The sequence below is a fragment of the Nothoprocta perdicaria genome, unplaced genomic scaffold, assembly GCF_003342845.1.
Source record: "Nothoprocta perdicaria isolate Ctin4 unplaced genomic scaffold, notPer1 scaffold_168, whole genome shotgun sequence".
Lineage (NCBI taxonomy): Eukaryota > Metazoa > Chordata > Aves > Tinamiformes > Tinamidae > Nothoprocta > Nothoprocta perdicaria.
The window spans coordinates 1,022,094-1,027,913 of NW_020454849.1; positions in this window are offsets into that span (position 1 = coordinate 1,022,094).

Genomic DNA, 5,820 nt, shown 5'->3' on the forward strand with positions numbered 1-5,820 from the left:
ATTATATATAAAATGTAAATTCAGACGTTCAAAGTATGATTGCAGGATGTCAGACCACTTCTTTTCCTGAATGTTTCCCATTTATTCTACAATATAGTGTCTGTAGAATATACTATGGTGGATGTTAGATTATTTTATCTTTACCTGTTCTTTTTTTTAATATATATTGCATCAAGATACCCCTTTTTCAATGGATGACAAAACACCCACTATGTGTAATAGGACCAGATTTCCCAMTCCCAATACTATTATGACCTTTTAGTGAGAGTAAAAGTCTTATCATCCATCATCGTGTAACTATAGCATGTGCCATATGACATGTTATGTATCAAAAGATAGCTTATGAAATATATATCTATATTCACATATATAACTATCTCCCATGTATAATCCAGTACGGTTGTGACATGTGATAATATTAGTGAATGTTACAGGACAGTTCTAACATCACATTATTGAGTCATATTTGTAAATCTGTAACATGCAATAAAATAGCACATGTTACATCGAGCATTAAGTTCCACTTTCCATTATACATATGGAATATGCATTTCTGGTCACAGTGCGTAGGTTCTATATGGTTCACTCATTCCTCTGTATAGTTCCACTATAAATGTCTGTATGAGCTGATGTGTAAGTCTCTAATGAGCCACTGTGGGCTGTGACAGGTGAGCTGTGGTAGTGTGAAAGGTGAACTGGCATGTTATGCAAAAGATTATAAGATAAATGAAGTTTAAATAATATTTTGAAATTCAACTGAACTTAGCTGTTTGTTTACATATGCTGGCCAACTGAGGAAGCAGTGTACAGTATTTTATAAATATTTTCCTATAGTAATCTGTTCTGTTGTTTCCAGTTTAAGTGATGCTATTCTAAAGTTGGGTATACACGTGTCCTAGGTATTGGATTATAGCACATTATTCTTTCACAATAACTGTGTGATATGACTGAGGTAGTTTCTCTTCCTTACAGTCCAGTCTTCTTTTGTGTCAATGAAAATGCATGCATTGTTCCATGAATTTCTTTGGACTACTATGAGACTTAACATTTTACTATTGCCTGCCTATAATGATGAATCCAGTTAGGAATGAATTCAAGCTTTTGGATGTTTACATTATTTTCCATTATGTTTGATCTTTAAGCAAAAGAAGCTATTTTTTTTTTTATTATTTTTAAATGACAATTATATTTTAAGAAATTGAGACATTTAATACAAAATGCGAACCTACAGCAGTTCGGAGACATTTGGCTCTCTCTTTTTTGGAAGAGACAAGGTGCTACATTACTGTTCTTAGCACAAGTGTCAGTTAACCAATGGCAGTGAGGAGCTAATTTCAAATTGTAATGAACTCTAAAAATGTCCAGTCATGCACATGAGGAAGTCACTATGGGTTCCAGTTATAGGTTGCTTTTATTTTTTATTTTTCCATTTGTAGATTTCTAGTGAAAACAGATTTGTATCTTTGGTGGAACAGATACCTCTCTTCGTCTGGGGATAGATACCTTTGGTGAATTTTTTTGTAAGAAGAAAATTATTTGTTTCTTATAAACTGTCAGCTTTACAAGTAATTGCTCAAAAAGACTGCTGTTTGCAACACAAGGCCTTAGTCCAATGACTGCAGTTAGAGCAGGCAAATATCTCTGTCCTGAAAGCAAAATTTATCAAGGGGATTAGTATGGATTGAGCCAATGAAACAAAATTTTCTCTAAACTCATGGTGCAAATTTTATAAACAAGAATAAAGGTCTTGTTACGTTGCTCAGGTTACATACTTAAGAGGATTCAATAACCACATGGAGGGAAAATGTGAACTTCTTCCTAGATTTCCCTAAAAGTACTTAAGCAGTTGTGATGTCTCTCCCCTGCTTAAATATAATAATAATACTTTTGCATTTTTGCACAAACAAGCATATCAGTCTCAACAAAGACCACATTCTCAATTTAGTTAAAAGATAGCCAGCACAGATCATCTCTTTCAAAAGAAATGGGAACACTTCCTTGCATAAATTTTCCTTCATCCACCTCACGTAACAGGACAGTCCAAATCAGGCACAAGCAAAGGGTCTTTGCTGGGGTTGTCTGCTCAACTAAGGAAACCCTCCAGCCTTCTACATCAGATCCACTGGCCTGGCCATGCTTGCGCATGCGAACACCAGTGCTGAATTTGAAGAGACTGAGTTTCTGCAGACCCGTGAAAGCTACAGTCTTGGCGGCTGGTCACAGGAGAACACAAAGGTCACATCCTCCTCACCTCTCCCAGGCTGGCCACAAGTAGATCTTCCCGTTGCTGCTGCAACTCTGCAGAAAACACCTTGATTTCAATAGAGTTGCCCTGATTTTTGTCAGAAGACTGATTTACTCTGCATTTCCAGCTACGTATTACGTTGAGTCATGACACATTATCCTAAATCACCATCAAGTGGGCGGTCTAATGACTGAGCCATTGAGCCAGACTGCTTGTAAAACAGTCTCTGACCTTTTAATTTTTGCCTTATGTGATTTTTTTTTTCAGATCTATCATAGAGCCACAGAGTACTTATTTCAAAAAGCTATTAGGAAAAAAATGTTAGATTATGAAAGTGCTGCTGTTTCTGCTGCAGGGAAGTGATAACTCTTGTTTATTTTAGTATTTGGTAGGGAGGGGACAGAAGTGGGAATTGTCTGTGAAAAGCAATGTTATGCACAAGAGTATATTATGTTAAAGTTATATCCTTCTTCCACCCACCACTGCAGTTGTCATACATGAGGAGAGTCTGTATGCTGCTACTGCTGTCTGGAACAGTGTTTGCGATATAGTCTGCTGATAGCTATTTAATAGTTTATTATTTGCGTTATCATTTGTAAGTGGATAGCAATCATTTATAAAGGGAGAAAAATGATTAAATGACATTTTAAACAAATTCCTACAACTATGAAGGTTTTCAAGTTTGATTTGTCTAAATGTATATCACTAGGGAAAACGATCCTTTCCAAAGGTCTACTGGATTCACAATGCACTTTTAGACTGTGTTTAGATATGTAACAAAAAGCAGAAGTTGGCAATTACTACCGTAGAACTTTCTGAAATTTCTGTAACAATTGTTTTGCAATAAAAAAGAAGATGTAGTTCAAAAACATCTGTACTGTTTACTGGTGTGTTTATTTGTGGTCATTTGCTTTCAAAGCAATAAATGAATTCCAGTTGCTTTTCTTGAGAAATTCTTACTGCTTTACTTTTAACAAAATATCTTTTAAAAAAAAAGTTCCCTCTTTTCCATCATCTTATCAATGCACTAATAAAATATCTAATTATTATGCTAGGCATATACCTTCCAGATGCTCAAGCATGGCACCTTCCCTTCAGTTTATTGCAGTGCACTTGGCCTGCAGTCAATGTTGGTACAAACTTTTGTCCCATATGATTGAGCTAAAGTTTTGGGCAGCAATTTTCACCTCAAACCTGGTGTCATTCTGGTATCTGTTATCTACAGACATCTACAAGACAGATATACTTCATGCTGTGTTTTTTTAAATGGAGGGTTTGCTTCTTTTCCTAACAGCTCCCACTTCAGCAAGAAGGGAGACTTGAGCACTGATTGCAGATCCTCTCCCAGTCATTCTTGCATAGACCCAGAGAAACAGTCTCRTTCGTATGGGATCCTTCCAGATGGGTCTCACTAGAGACTCATAGCTAAAGAAGCTCTTCTCAGGTTATAAAAGCAAATGCCCCCAACTAATGCACTAATATCTATCCTCTCACCCGGTATCTCACCTTCCTCAGAAAAGGAGCCATTGTCTGCCTGCTCTAACCGTGACCAGSCCTGATTCCTCCTCACAAAAGCATTAGAAAAAGACACTTACTAATTAAGTCAAGGTCAGGATCTGCTCCCCCTGTAAGTGCTTCTTCACTAAGATAATAGATCGTTTAGCTAAATGCAAAAGAAAATGAATATCTCATAGAATGAAAAGAGAATCTGTCTCTGCACAGATCAGTTGTGGTTAGGAGAGGAATGGCTCAGAGATATGTTCTGTATTTCAAATTTCTGAGAAGGAAATGCTAAATTCCCTAATGAGATTTTATCTAATCCTTTCTCAGGAACTGCCATTCAGGGAGGGCTACAGGAATTTTGAAGCTTAAAAGAAAAAGAAAAAAGTGCTAGACAGTATTTATTATGTTTCTTTCCAGCTAWCACTATATATATTTATTACCCCTGGAATTTTTCATGCTAATGTATTTCACCTAATTCTCATGCAATTAATAAGTGAGGGAAACAACCAACATCACTAACCTTGATTTTCATTCCCATGATTTTCAGACTTGCAACCTTGATGCTGGTGGTCTGATCCTCCATTTGGACTAGACTATGATGGCAGCCCCTGATTTATTGTCCTCAGGACTGAATACAGTGAGAAACTTACAGAAATATGAAATTACTTTCATATGCTCTCGATCTTTGCATATCAGACTTTTATTTCATGGTGTTTCCATTTCTAGCACAAACAAAAAATTAAAAGCTCTAATAATTTAATGATTTTGAAATTCTCAGATGACTGATTGCAGGAATAAATGTGGTACATTTGGATTATACATTTAGGTAATGRTAATGACAAGCAGTATCAAAGAGTAGGTTACTGCAATGTGCCTCTAAGAAATAAGAGTAGCACTCAGTGAGAGCTATGGTGGAATCACCACAGATGGGGGTAGCTATGATAGGAATCACCTTGGTTAGTCAGAATTTCAGAATAAGAGGTTTGACAGCTATTCAAGAGGTCAGCMCAAGACTGATAAGCACCTACCACCTTCACACACTTAAATTCTTGCTATTACTTTCCTTGCTTGCACACATAGGCCAATATTACACATCTGTATGTGTATAATTGAGGCAGTCTGTGAAGAGAAAAAAATTATCCTCACAAAGTGTGTTCGGTTCAAATTATGAGAGTCTAGGAATTTTTTAGCTAGCTTGGAAAAATTCACATCAAAATTCTAAGGACATTGTAGAAAAATTGAGCATGTAAGTTTTTTTTTTTTTTTATCTAAAAACTCAAAAAATTCAACTGCCAAGGTAGCATTTTGCTACTTTGTAATGAAAACTTAGAATCTCAAAGTACATCTTTTGCTAAAAATCAAAGCTCCTGAAAATTTCAGTAAAAATTACCGAATGTGAAAATTACTTTTTTTAAAAAAATCATTAAAAAAATCAGTCACACACCTGAATTCAACTCACTAGTTGCTAAATTGCACTAATCGCACTATAATTCAAAAGAAGGTACAATGGAAGAAGAGAAGTCCAGTTAAGAAAAATACGTATTCTAAAATTCTCATCAGTCTCACACCATGTGGCTCAATCTGACTTCCCTCCCGCAGCGGACGCTCAGGGAACTCTACAATAGCACTGAAATTAGCAATAGGGAGTTTTAATGATTAACCCATTTCTCCCATGCTATCTATTTTACTAATACCATAGTGTGTTCCTCAGGGAATCATAACTTGGACATACAACTTACAGCAATGACGATTAATCTGGGTTTGCTTTTGAATAAATTGCCCCCATCTCCGTAGGGCTGTTGAGTGGTTTTTGATGAATATATGAAAGGACAGTCTGTCTCTTTGCTCCAGTTTTATGCAAGGCATGGTGAATAGCTGCCCTGCTGCGAGAACRGGCCAAAGATTCAGGAATGTGACCTGGTCCCCGTTTCCCCAGAAGATCATTTTCTCCCCAAAGCATTTTGGCTTTCCAACCAGGGCAGCTTCCTGCCTCCTCCACCTCTGTTCATCTTTGGCAGAGAGGGGCTGCAGACACCCTGGGAAGTGCACTGCAACACAGGGACACTTCCTTC